Genomic DNA, 15,397 nt, shown 5'->3' on the forward strand with positions numbered 1-15,397 from the left:
CTTTCATCCATGAGACTGCTGTTCTTGTCCAGTGCGTTACGTTTCACTTTCACTTTGCAGTCAGCTGTTCATTCGTGTCCTGTCATATTTGTCATATTTGCACTGTAAAAATATAGTAATTTTAAACCCAACCATGTTGTTTTTTCCTAAAACTAACTCAGTGGTATTGTTGTATATACTAAGCAAGTTCACAACATTAAGCACGTGTTGACTGCCACCGAAAAGTGACGCCGAGGGGTCGGAAAGTTTGGGATGAGAACGTGCTGCAGCTGCAGCATTTATTTCTGCACAAACTGCTACTTCCGCTACATTCACTTCCCATTCTCAAAGCGAAACTAATTCACAACACTTACACTCACAACATCCCACACATCGCCGCCACTCCCTCACTCTTGCTTCACCACTCACTTCCCGCGTACACAAACACACACTCTACACACTGGCTCTGCTATTCTCCAAATGATCTATGCTACTCTTACAACAGCTCTAGAGCGGACCATTTACGCTTTCTCGTCGACCACCACAGTTCTTCTACACGCTTGAAACACGGGAGAAGTTTCAATCTGCAACCTCACCGCTAGAAGCCGCCAGATGTTACACACTGTACCTTTAAATTGATGATTCATGCTAAAAGTTGATGTGATGATCTTACTTAAAGCCTGTCATTGAGTCCTGCAGTCTCCTCATTCCACCCAGTAGGATTCCTCTGTAAACCACGTAAGTGTGGTAGATCACAGTGGAAGAGTTTGTTAAAGAGTTTTTCACCAGGATATTAATGGGTCTTTTCTCAAATTGACCTGAAAGAAAAGAGTCAAAGTTTGTACAGAATTAATAACAAAATAAGGGGGATAAATAATATTCTAGAACTGCAGTAATAAAACTGAGGATGTTTTTGCATTCAGTAATAATAATAAAAACATTTGAAATAAATTCTGAAGCTGTTCAGAAGCTTACCTTTAGCTGGAACCACAGGAAGTAGCAGCAGCAGGGCTACAGAGAGGAGAGTAGGAGTCATCCTTCTGACTGCTGGACACCAAACTGAACCTCAACAGTTAGCTACAGAGACAGAGAAATTATAATAAAATCATCCTTTAAAATGCTAAGATTTTTCCCAAAATCAGTAAAATGTCACCTTAGCTTTGCCGTTATTATGAAATTGTAAGTTTTTTTTAAAAAAAAACAAACATTTTCTGTCAGTACAGGACTTTAATCCTTCAGCTGGAAACTGTCTCCTGTCTTTGAGACTGTCATCTCTTAATACAAAAATGAAAGTAAAAGCTGTATATTGTAACTAAAGATCAGAGGCAACTACAGGTGACTCATAAGCCTACAGTACCACCTTATGTCAAACAATCAAATGTCTTGAAGGTGCAGTGTGTAGGATTTGGTGGCATCTAACCGCGAGGTTGCAGAGTGCAACCAACTAAAACTTCTCCTATGTGCCCAGTTTAGGAGCACCACTGTGGCTAGCGCAAAAACATGAAAACGCAAAAATGAGAATAGCCCTATCTAGAGTCAGTGTTTGGTTTGTCTGTGGGCTACTGTAGAAACCTGCCATTCAGCTTAAATGCTTCTTGCTGTTCCTTTAAAGAAAGTCAAATCAAATCAGCCAATGGCATTTGAAATAACCTTGGTTACAAGATCATTTTCTAACCTCTTTCACCTCCTCATAATCTGTAACAGACCTGTAAGGGTGCAGGAGATCTGATGGGAAATCCTTCCTCTTCAAGTAGGTCCTGGTCATGTTGGAAGGACCCATGGTCAATAACTTTTATAGTTCTCCTTCGCAGATCTTATCACACCGGAACAACCAATCACATGAGGCTGATATTCAGATGAGTCATATTACATTCCAAAGGCTTTTCACAGCCACAAGACAATATGTAGCATCATGAACAATGTATATATTAAATAACAGTAAATCAGCAACCTCATTCATCAAGAGAATAAACTTAACTCTTCAACAAGGACTCTTGCTTTATTAGATTCAATTGGTTTCTCGCAGAATGTGCATAAACCCACTCACCGTTTTAACCACACCCTTGACCTTGTTATGTCATATGGCGTTGAAATTGAACATTTAATTGTTTTTCCACAGAACTCCCTTTTATCAGACCATTATTTAATCACTTTTGAATACTTATTACTAGACTATACACCATCAGACAAAAGTGTGTACACTAGATGTCTATCCGATAGTGTTGTAGCTAAATTTAAGGAAGTGATTCCATCAGCATTAAATTCAATACCACGTCTCAATATAACAGAGGACTCATATGCTAACTTTAGCCCCACCCAAATTGATCATCTTGGAAGTTTCACTTCCCTTGAGTCACAAGGCTACCGGTCCCGAGTTCAACTTCCTACAGGTTACCACACACAATAAGAATCACTTGTTAATTCTGTAGATTCGTAAAACACCATAAAAATCATTTGTTACATATAAAACTATCTACCCCCTGTTTTAATCATGTTTCCCCAAATATCAATGCCCTCTTTGCGTCGTTTGTTTTAACCTACACAAGGTCTTTTCCTTAGAATGATTAGTTCCCTTATTTCACATTTCCAAAATCTGATTCTTGTTTACAGCACACACACACACACAACATCTGTTGATCACAACCTACTTGATTTTCATGTATTTTTCCTTACTTAATCAAAAACAAATCTTAACACTTTCTTGCTAACCTTAGTCATTGTTAAATCGATTAGTGGTTACATACTCTGTGTCACAAGGGTCCATATTTGTGGTTTACTGACGTTGGAACGGCCTCCCTCTAGCGGCTTGCCGAGGGTAAGGCCAAGGCCGAACCTGCCCTCGGGTACGTCCTCTGTTGTTCTCCCATCTGTCTCTACGCCGCCCGTTATCCCCCCCTCGGCCCTGCGGATGCCCGTTCCAGCAGGACCAAGCAGGAGGAGGGAGCGCAGGTATGGGTCGAGGGACCTCATAATTACTTGACAACGTGTACTGACAAGAACTAGAAAAAGAGATCATATTACTCTTGTATTAGCTTCTCTGCACTGGCTCCCTGTAAAATCAAGAATAGAATTTAAAATCGTCCTCCTCACCTACAAAGCGCTAAATGGTCAGGCCCCATCATATCTTAAAGAGCTCATAGTACCCTATTACCCCACTGTGCTCCCAGAATGCAGGGTTACTTGAGGTTCCTAGAGTCTCCAAAAGTAGAATGGGAGCCAGAGCCTTCAGCTATCAAGCTCCTCTTCTGTGGAACCAGCTCCCAGTTTCAGTCCGGGAGGCAGACACCCTCTCCACATTTAAGAGTAGGCTAAAGACTTTCCTCTTTGATAACGCTTATAGTTAGGGCTGTCTTTGACCAGCCCCTAGTTAAGCTGCTATAGGCCTAGACTGCCGGGGGACTTCCAATGACACACTGAGCTCCTTTCTCCTTCTGTATATATTCATGTCCCATTCATTGTTACTAACTTCATTCCTTACCGGGAGTCCTTGTGCCTCCTTGCCTCGCAGGTAACCATGGAGCGGGGTTACACCTAGAGCGAGGTTATACCTGGAGCGGGGGTACACTTGGAGCGGGGTTTCACCTGGAGCGAGGTTATACCTGGAGCAGGGTTACACTTGGAGCGGGGTTACACCTGGAGCGAGGTTATACCTGGAGCAGGGGTACACTTGGAGCGGGGTTTCACCTGGATCTGAATGTCACCTGGATTGTGGCTGCATCTGCTACCGCGTACGCTGCTTGCTTGACACCAACTGCTACCATCATTATTTAATTCCGTCTGTACGAGGGACTACCAAGGCTTAGTGACAAAGTGGCAGCCTGGAGAATGAGACTTCTCGGTCACTGCCAAAGACATCAAGAACTCCCAGCAAGCATGCTGGTGCTGCGGGAACCAACGCACGGGGATCGATCACAGGGACGTCCCACACCAACATACATGGACGTACTGAGGAGAGATGCTGGACAGTGCTGGCGAGCAAGCCAGATGTATGGTGGACTAAGATAGCTGGAAGCTCCGCTTGAAAGCCCGTCTGAGGACGACCCAATGATATCAATTCCGATAGTTGTATTATCACTCTTTTACATCCACTACTATTGGTTTTGTATTATTAGTCCTACTTGTATTAATTATTACAGCTGCTGTGCTATTGTTGTGGTTGCTTCTCTCTCTCTCTCTCTCTCTCTCTCTCTCTCTCTCTCTCTCTTTCTCTCTCTCTCTCGCTCTCTCTCTATCTATCTATCTATCTATCTATCTATCTATCTATCTATCTATCTATCCCCCCAACCGGTCTCGGCAGATGGCCTTCCACCCAGAGCCCGGTTCAGCTCCAGGTTTCTTCCCACTATCCGGGGAGTTTTTCCTGGCCACAGTTCGCTTGGTGGATACTGTTGGGTCTCTAAACAATGGTGTACTGCTCTATATACAAAGCGTCTTGAGATAACTTCTGTTGTGATTTGACGCTATACAAAAATAAATTTAGATGAATTGAATAGCTTGTTGAAGACACAGTGATATGAGTGTGTGCAAGTTTGTTATTGTGAAATGTTTAATGGTCAGTTAATAATACCAATATTAATCCAGGTTTTATTCATATTAAACTCAGGATGTCCCCAGCAGTGGCCTGTATGTGGTGGCAGTGATGGGGGAAAGGAATGGAAAAGACAACTTCTGGGCAACATTTTAGTAAGTAGAGCTGAACCAAAGAACCAACGCTAATTGTAATACTGATGCAGGTATAAGGTCAAAGAAGAGAAAGCAGATGAAGCCTATAAGGCTCTTCCACTAGCTGCATAGCCTACTAGCCATACTACATTATAAACTAGTGAACCTACAGTAGTCAATCTGATCATAATTGGTTTATAACCTCTTAACAATACAAACTAAATAGGTCAAATATTTCATCATGGAAGAACTGGCTGAAGTATAAACAAAACATTTTTGAATGTAAAGTTACTGGTTTATCCACTGGAGTCAGATAGTGCATGGACAGTGATTCTGTTGTACTGGCTCTGTATGAAACAATGTCGGTGGTGGTAAAGTGGACCATTTCAACATCAGATTAACAGTGAAGAAATGAGAGTCCTTTTCATATTTTTTAGGGGACATAAACTGATTTACTGGCCCCCGCCCTGTGGTGTCAGCAGAACAAGCTGTAGAGACATTAACATCATATTTTCACATTATAAAGTTAATATGGCTAATGTGTTAGCAAACAGTTGTCTTTTTACTAGGGCTGTTAAAAGTTAAAAGTTAACGTGTAAATGCAAAATCGTTTTAACACGACCAATTTCTTTCCACCCCATGGTGACAGCAGAACAAGCAGTAGAGACATTGACATACTATGGCTATCATCTTAGCAAACAGTTTCGTTTTGACACATTGGGAATCTTGTTTCTGACAACCTGATGATGTAGTCCAATGAGTCCAATAGTTGTTCTCCTTTTTGCTGTGTTTTGGTCTTGTGTAAGAGTTCAGCAGCAGATCCACACATCACATCATACTGAAACCAAGCACACTGCTTTAACAGAATGAACCATTACATCATAAAGTCAAAAACAGGACTCTATGTGCTACTACATTTTCATTCATTTTAGGAAACTTACAAAACAGATTATTTGATAACCTCTATCTGTGTTAAACAAGGACAACATGCTTTAGTGTTGAGGCAGATGATTTTTTTGTATCAGAAGAGAGGCTACAGGTTGTATCTGTACCTCGGAGTTATGATTGATTCTAAACTTAATTTTAAGGCTCAGGTGAAAAAGGGTCTGTAACCAGGTCAAACTCAGTTTTTCTAATTTCAGGTTCACTAGAGACTACATGTCAACAGGGGCAGCTATGATGTCGACGTATTCTAAGGTCATTTCTCACATCACTTTCTGTTTAACAACCTGGTCACAAGCTAGTACCACTACTCTTAAACCACTACAGTCTCTGTATAAACAAACACTCAAAATACTTGAAGAAGTCGGTACAATCTCATCATCTCTTCTGCTCAGACAGTTTGTCACCATAAGAATAATTTCATATAGGTTTCCAAGACGGGATTGCATTATCCCTCTCAGAAAAGGTACTTTCAGGCAGTCTGTATTCTGTTAAAGCTGAACTAGAGTGGAACTCTATTCCAACAACTATTAGAGAACTAGCTACATCAGAGCCGGCTCCAGCCTTTTGGTGTTCATAGGTATATAGCTATGAAAAGTGCATGAGACCAGCCTGTAGTACTATGTGTGATTTGTTTGTGTCATTTGAACACTAAGAACACATGATTGTCCAACAGTGACTGAAAGGTGTAGTATCTAAACAGATGTAGTAATAGCAACTGATTAGCCTGGTTTTGACACAATTCTTGATCATTTCATGTTCATCCTGGAAAACTCTTATGTTTATCAGAAAATATAGTGAAAACAACACAGATTTGATTCTGCAAAGGACATTTTTATTTTTGTTTTTTAATTAAAAAAAATATAACACAAAACATGTTCAAATAGTATGTACATCTTCATGAGGAAGTATCTGGTTACCAAGCATGAAATATGAGGTGAAGGTGCATTCCCATGGGTTAATCATCCAATCAAGATTAAGTAATGTTAAAACATAATCATACAGTTGAATGTGATTCTGGTTTTGATCCCATGTTGATTTCCAGTGGCTGCTGATCCTTTAGTACTTGTTATAGTTCAGGATGATTGTGTCATTTGCATTCGGAATGTAACATCCAATACCTGCAAACAAAAACAAGATAAAAGATTATAGATTGATTTACAGTAAGAACAAGATACAGTAGATGTTGACTTTAAAAAGAAAGAAAGGTGATCTCTTGGTTGACTCACCAACATCAGGTCTGATGGTTCCGTTTGCTTTTTTTACCAGCAGCTCCCAATAGGTACGTGTTTCCTGACTTCCAGCCAAATCACCCACACTCTCCAGGAACGGGCCATAGTCTGCATTCTCTGTGTAGGTAAACCTGCAAGGACAACAAGAGATATTTGCAATGTAAAAATAAAGTAATTTTAAGCCCAACCATGTTGTTTTTTCCTAAACCTAACTCAGTGGTATTGTTGCCTAATCCTAAGCAAGTTCCCAACATTAAGCACGTGTTGACTGCCACCCAAAAGTGACGCATCTGCAGCATTTATTTCTGCACAAACTGCTACTTCCACTACATTCACTTCACATTCTCAAAGCTAAACTAATTCACAACACTTTCACTCACAACATCCCACACATCGCCGCCGCTCTCTCTCTTGCTTCACCACTCACTTCCCAGGTACACACAGACACTCTACACACTGGCTCTGCTATTCTCCAAATGATCTATGCTACTCTTACAACAGATCTAGAGAGGGCCAGTCACGTTTTCCCGTCGGCCACCTTAGTTCTTCTACACGCTTGGCACACGGGAGAAGTTTCAATCTGTAACCTCAATGCTAGATGCCGCCAGATGTTACACACTGTACCTTTAAATTATTGATTCATGCTAACAGTTGATGTGATGATCTTACTTAAAGCCTGTGTTTGAGTCTCGCAGTCTCCTCATTCCACCCAGTAGGATTCCTCTGAAAACCACGTAAGTGTTGTAGATCTCAGTGGCAGAGTTTGTTACAGAGTTTGTCACCAGGATAGTAATGGGTCTATTCTCAAATTGACCTGAAAAAAAAAGAGTCAAAGTTAGTACAGAATTAATAACAAAATAATGAGGATAAACAATATTTTAGAACTGCAATAATAAAACTGAGGATGTTTTTTGCATTCAGTAATAATAAAAACATTTGAAATAAATTGACTTTACTTTAGTTTGACTTTATTGTCCGCCTTAGTAGAAATGCTGAAGCTATTCTGAAGCTTACCTTTAACTGGAACCACAGGAAGTAGCAGCAGCAGGGCTACAGAGAGAAGAGTAGGAGTCATCCTTCTGACTGCTGAACACCAAACTGGACCTCAAAAGTTAGCTACAGAGAAAGAGAAATTATAATAATAACATCCTTAAAAAGATTTTTCACAAAAGCAATAAAATGTCACCTTAGCTTTGTAGTTATTATGAAATTGTAAGTTTTTTTTAAAAAATAACCATTTTCTATCAGTACAGGACTCTAATCCTTCAGCTGGAATCTGTCTCCTGTCTTTGAGACTTTCATCTGTTACTACAAAAATAAAAGTAAAATGAAAATGTGTGGATTTTAACTCAGGCTGCATGTCCAAATATCAGAAGCAACTACAGGTAACTCATAAGCCTACAGTACCACCTTATGTCAAACAATCAAATGTCTTGAAGGTGCAGTGTGTAGGATTTGGCGACATCTAGCGGCAAGGTTGCAGATTGCAACCAACTGAAACTTCTCCTTTGTGTAGAAGCACCACGGTGGCCAGCGCAAAAACATGAAAACGCAAAAATGCGAATGGCCCTATCTAGAACCAGTGTTTGGTTTGTCCGTGGGCTACTGCAGAAACCTGGCGACCAGTTTGTGAAGAGAACCCGCTCCGTATGTAGATTAGAAGGACAACCTCTGTGGACGGGTCGGATTGGCTTCCAGCCAGGCAGGAACCGCACTACACTCCCCTGATCGCGTAAGAGGACGGCTGACATTGAGTTTGTGAAAATGTTTTGCAGGGAGTGCCTCCATGGAAAGTTTGTAAATAGATTTAATTACCTCCTTCAAGGCCAAGGGCGTTGGTTTGTTTGTCTGTTTGTCTGTTAGCAGGATTACTCCAAATGTTCATGATGGATTTGAATTAAATTTTTTGGAGGGATGGAGTGTAGCACAATGAACAATCCATTATGATCCGGATTCAGGAATTTTTTTAAGGATTCTGATCAGCCTGAGCATTAAGACCACAGGGTATAACACATGCGTAGTGTAACTGATTACACGTTGGTGACGCATGGCCCCGCCTCCTTCCTTCTGAGAGCAGAGAGATACGTGTGTGGATGTGTGGCGAGAGTCCGAGGAGAAGTTTGGAACAGTGCTATACAAATACAGTTTATTTATTTATTATAATGAAGAAAAGAGGAATTCTGTAGCATAGAAACACTGTAGAAGGTGTTCAGCTGATTAAGCACGATGCCTTATTGTTGTATGTGACTTATTTGCAAATTAATGTTTGAACAGAGATTTCAGAAATATGGCCTCAGTCACTATTTCATTTCTGGGTTTGTATTTGTTTTGTATTAGGTATATAATATAACACTATATTTAAGGTCATGTCTAACAGTAATGTGATTTAACCAATATAAGTATATATCTGTTGCACTGTATACCTGTAAGGTATGTAGCAACCTGTTGAAATATATAGATTGTACTAATTATTGTCATTTGTCTCTGTTCCAGAACCACACTCACTCATTTGTCTATTTTCAATAAATAACCCAGCTGATACTGGGCAAAGGCGTTGTGCACGCTGGACAGGTCGCCAGACTATCACAGGGCTGACACATAGAGACAGACAACCATTCACGCTCACATTCACACTTAATTTGGAGTTAACAATTAATCTAAGGTGCATGTCTTTGGACCTGCGACACTGTTTCAACAGATATAAACTGCTCATTCTAAGATAAAGAAAACATAACAATTCTTATTATACATCTCTTATACACTAAAGAAAACATACTTATTCATATAATATTCCATTTCTGCCAATAGATCCCCCCTAAAAGCTTCTTGCTGTTCCTTTAAAGAAAGTCAAATCAAATCAGCCAATGGCATTTGAAATGACCTTGTTTACAAGATCTTTTTCTAACCTATTTCACCTCTTCATAATCCGTAACATACCTGTAAGGGTGCAGGAGTTCTGATGGGAAATCCTTCCTCTTCGAGTGGCTCCTTGTTGTGTTGGAAGGACTCCTGGCCAATAACTTTTATAGCTCTCCTTCGCACATCCCATCACATCGAAACAACCAATCATCATACATCAAGCTGTTATTTAGCTGAGTCATATTACATTACAAAGTCTTTTCACAGTCACAGGACAATCATGAACAATGGATATATTAAGTAACACAGTAACCTCATTCATCAAGAGAAGAAACGCCTCTCTTTAACTAGGACTACCAATATTAGTCCAGGTTTTATTCATATGAAACTCAGGATGTCCCCAGAGGTGGCCTGTATGTGGTGGCAGTGATGGGGGAAAGGAATGGAAAAGACAATTTCTGGGCAACATTTCAGTAAGCAGAGCTGACCCAAAGAACCACCGCTAATTATAATACTGATGCAGGAATAAGGTCAACCTACAGTAGTCAAACTGAACATAATTGGTTTATAACCTCTGAACAATACAAACAAATAGGTCAAACATTTAATTATGGAGGAAGTGGCTGAAGTATAAAAATAACAAACTTGTTTGCTTACTGGTTTATCCACTGGAGTTAGAGAGGACATGGACAGTGACGCATTCTGTTGTGCTGGCTCTGTATGAAACAATGTCGGTGGTGGTAAAGTGGAGACTTTCAACATCAGACTAACAGTGAAGAAATGAGAGCCATTTTCATATTATTTTAGGAGACATAAATGATTTATTGGCCCCCGCCCCAGCTGTTGTTGCCTGTTGGGCTTGCGTTTGTCATGTTAATTTGAGCATATTTTGAATGCTAAATGCTGAGGGTTTCTGGACAATATTTGTCATTGTTTTGTGTTGTTAATTGATTTCCAATAATTAGTATATGCATACATTTGCATAAAGCAGTATATCTGTCCATTCCCATGTTGATAAGAGTATTAAATGCTTGACAAATCTCTCTTTAAGGTACATTTTGAACAGATAAAAAATGTGCGATTAATTTGCGATTAATTGTGATTAAATATTTGAATCAATTGACAGCCCTACTTTTTACACATTTGGAATCTTGTTTTTGACAACCTGATGAATGTAGTCCAATGAGTCTAATAGTTATTCTCCTTTTTGCTCTGTTTTGGTCTTGTGTAAGAGTTCAGCAGCAGTTGAGATTGTTAAGATTTGAATATAAACTGGAAAAAAAAGTTCGGAAACTTGTGTTTGGTGGATTATTTCTCTGTTGTTACAATCCTGATTGGTATTGTATTTTACATCGTTGGAAAGGCTGTTTATTTACCTTCACAATGATGTCCAATTTTTAATGATCATGCATTTTTTGTGGGATGAGCAGCACAGCTGATTATGTGGATAGCGCCCAAGAAAGATTTGCCAAAATGCTCTGCCAATGGTAAACAGTGTATTCTCATAAGGCTACCAGGAAGCCTGCAATGACTGCCCTTCACCGTCAGGCCCGTTTGCGCTGGTGTCGACAACACAGACAATGGAACCTGAACATGTGGGGGAATGTCATGTTCAGTGATGAGTCCAGGTTCTGTCTGCGAAAGTTGGACGGCAGGTCAAAGTATGGAGACGACGTGGAGAACGCTATGGTGATTGTTGCACCGATGGAGTAACAGCTTTTGGTGGGGGGCAGTGTCATGGTGTGGTGGGGCGGCATCTCCCTCACTGGCAAAACAAGGCTTGTCATCGTTGAAGGCCATCAGTGAGATATCGGGATGAGTTTCTGAAGCCAGTGGCGATCCCATATCTCCACAACCTGGGACCTAACTTCATCCTCCAAGATGACATAGCTCGCCCCCACAGAGCCAGGGTTATCACAGACTATCTCCACAATGTGGGAGTAGAGAGAATGGAACGGCCTGCCAAGAGTCCAGACCTCAACCCAATTCAACACTTGTGGGATCAGCTTGTACGTGTTAGAGTGACCAACACAACCACGCTGGCTGACCTGCAACAAATCCTGGTTGAGGAATGGAACGCCATCCCACAGCAACATGTGACCAGGTTGGTGACCGGCATGAGGAGGAGGTGCCAGGCTATTGTGGCTGCGTATGGATCTTCTACCGCTACTGAGGCACCTGACGGTGTACTACATGAATAAAGTGTAAAATTGCCAAAATGTCTTGTTTGTTCCTTGTTACTGAAAGAGAGTTCAATCATCCAATCCACCAAACAACTGAAAACAAGAGTCAATACTAACAGGAGAATACACTGTTTACCATTGGCAGAGCATTTTAGCAAATTTTTCTTGGGCGCTACCCGCATAATCAGCTGTGCTGCTCATCCCACAAATGCATGATCCTTACAAGTTGGACATCATTGTGAAGATAAATAAACAGGCTTTCCAACGATGTAAAATACAATGCCAATTAGCATTGTAACAACAGAGAAATAATCCACCAAACACAAGTTTCCGAACTTTTTTTTCCCAGTTTAGTTTCCCTCCTCTCGGGGTAGCTCCTGGTCAGAAACTTTTATAGTTGTCATCCACACATGACATCATAGTGAAACCAATCAGCACACTGTTTGAACAGAATGAATCATTACATCATACAGTCATAAACATGACTATATGTACTAATAAATGAGGTAATCATGTACAATGATGTACAAAGAACAATGGAGACATTGAACAAGTTACATATGAATCACTAGTGATGCATTATAATAAGCGGAAATAACTTTAGGACACTTATCAAACAGGTTATTTAAACACCTCTGTCTCTCTGTTCAACAAGGTGGCCTTGAGAGCTCAGTGTGATGTCAGTCAGTTGTCAGTTGGCACCTGACCATAGTAACCATTTATTTGCAAGGCTAGAATCGACAGGAAAAAAACAGTACACTGCTTCACACACAAGTACATTGAAGAGCAACTCTGTTGTGTTAGCTCCGCCTACCCTCTCTGGCACACCGACCACTGCTGGGTGATCTAACTGTGCACCGCTTGTGAGTTGAGTTTGAAATACTGCAATGCAAGGCCTTTCATCAGTGGGTCATAGGCTAATTCACCATTGTGTTACCTCTTTCGACGATAGATAGTGACTAAGACATATATTTAAATAAAAATCTTCAAGATAATTTCTTTAAAGGGACTGTGTAACTTCTTACACGTTTAAATCGGTGTCCCATGCGCGCTCGCGTGTGGCTATGCTGTTCAGACAAGACTCCAACACAAACTACACGGAAGCACCAAAACCGCAAAGTTATATGAATCCTGTATTGCATAACAGTGTTGGCCGAGGTCGAAAGACGCGGGGGAGACCGTAGCTTTGGTCTCCAGCGCCGGAGTCTCTGCTGTACTCTGCTCCTCTACCTGCTGCCTGCCTGCCTGCCTTCACTCAACTCGCTCCACCTCACGTGCATGCGCGCACACTACACACTGCAGAAGAGTTAGTAGCTCTGAGAATATCTAGTGAATGTGCAGTGCTGTTCAGTGCAGTGCATAAATAAATGCTGCAGTTCCTCCAGACCAACAGAGGTTTCCCGTGTCTCGTGAAGTGACGGGGCTCCGCAGCGAGAAACGTTATCGTCTCTGACCAAAACTCCGGTGTCTCCTCTGTTCCCTCCGACCGCGGTCGGGAGGCTGAAGCAGGAAAAGCCAACACTAGGATCAGTAGTGATTCATGGAGAGACCTTCATCTGGTCAGCTAACATTACTGCCAAGCAGGTGAAATATAGAGTGATATTGTGGTTTTAGCTGACGTGTGTTGCCTCACTGTTTTGAGCGATGCTCATTCATGTCTATGTAGAGCGAGCACAAGCGCGAGCCCGACGCTGACTTTTGTTGACTTAACGGCCACAGGTGTCTTTGTTAACAAGCATTCCTGATTCTTACAAACAGTCCCTTTAAATTGCTGTGGGTCGAGCTCTTGGGGCCAACGCAGTAGCCCCAGAGGATGCTGCATGTCCACTCAGAAAACTCCAACAAAATTAGTGAAAAGTACTTATATCCCTCACTTAGGTTACAATACCACAATGCATAAACACTCTTTAGCATATCATGTAGTTTTTTTTTCTCCACTCCGCAGAGTTCCTCTGAAAAATACAAACAAATAGGTCAAATATTTCATCATGGAGGAAGTGGCTGAAGTATAAGAATGAACTTGTTTGAAAGTAAACTTACTGGTTTATCCACTGGAGTCAGAAAGTAAATACACAGTGATTCTGTTGTGCTAGCTCTGTATGAAACTTGTCGGTGGTAGAAAAGTGGAGACTTTCAACATCAGATTAACAGTGAAGAAATGAGAGCCGTTTTCATATTATTTTAGGTGAAGTTAACTGATTTATTGGCCCCCGCCCCGTGGTGGCAGCAGAACAAGCTGTACAGACATTGACATAATATGGCTAACATCTTAGCAAACAGTTGCCTTTTGACACATTGGGTATCTTGTTTCTGACAACATGATGAATGTAGTCCAATGAGTCCAATAGTTGTTCTCCTTTTTGCTCTGTTTTGGTCTCGTGTAAGAGTTCATCAGCAGTTGAGATTGTTAAGATTTGAATATAGTTTCCCTCCTCTATGTGTAGCTCCTGGTGCTGTTGGGAGGACTCCTGGTCAGAAACTTTGATAGTTCTCATCCATACATCACATCATACACCAATCAGCACACTGCTTTAACAGGATGAACCATTACATCATAAAGTCAAAAACAGGACTCTATGTGCTAATACATTTTCATTCATTTTAGGAAACATACCAAACAGGCTATTTGATAACCTCTATCTGTGTTAAACAAGGACAAAATGTTCTAGTGTTGAGCCAGATGTTTTTGAATCAGAGGAGAGGCTACAGGTTGTATCTGTACCTCAGAGTTATGATTGATTCTAAACTTAATTTTAAGGCTCAGGTGAAAAAGGTCTATAACCAGGTCAAACTCAGTGTTTCTAATTTCAGGTTCACTAGAGACTACATGTCAACAGAAACAGCTATGATGTCCATGTATTCTATTGTCATTTCTCACATCACGTACTGTTTAACAACCTGGTCACAAGCTAGTACCACTACTCTTAAACCACTACAGTCTCTGTATAAACAAACACTCAAAATACTTGAATAAATTGGTACATTCTCATCATTTCCCAATATTAAAAAAAAAAAAAAGTTATTGCGTTGGTAAAACATGATTAAACATGTAAATGCTTGTCTTATGTACAAGATTTTACATAGTTTGACTTCTCGATGATTTCTTGATTTCCAGTGGCTGCTGATCTTTTATCACTTGGTATAGTTCAGGATGATTGTGTCATTTGCATTCGGAATGTAACATCCAATACCTGCAAACAAAACCAAGATAAAAGATTATAAATTGATTTACAGTAAGAACCAGATACAGTAGATGTTGACTGTAAAAAGACAGAAAGGTGTTCTCTTGGTTGACTCACCAACAGTAAGTGGGATGGTTACATTTAATTTTTTTAGCAGCAGCTCCCAATAGGTTTTCTCATTTCCAGCCAAACCGTTCACACTCTCCAGGAACGGGCCAAAATCTCGATTCTCTGTGTAGGTAAACCTACAAGGACAACAAGAGACGGATTTGTGTCATTCAGACATGGGTGACTTTTACATTAATGTTTCTTGCAGCTTTACTTAGACATGACAGTAAATTTATGGAAAAAGCACGGG

At 40.6% G+C, this 15,397-nt stretch overlaps 1 pseudogene; it reads left to right on the plus strand.

The window, feature by feature from the left end:
• LOC119491534 overlaps nucleotides 1–3,323 on the plus strand; it is a 20,723-nt pseudogene extending 17,400 nt beyond the window's left edge.
• The last annotated feature ends 12,074 nt before the right edge of the window (nucleotides 3,324–15,397 follow it).

The sequence above is a fragment of the Sebastes umbrosus genome, chromosome 7 (genome assembly GCF_015220745.1).
Source record: "Sebastes umbrosus isolate fSebUmb1 chromosome 7, fSebUmb1.pri, whole genome shotgun sequence".
In the NCBI taxonomy this organism is placed as follows: Eukaryota; Metazoa; Chordata; class Actinopteri; order Perciformes; family Sebastidae; genus Sebastes; species Sebastes umbrosus.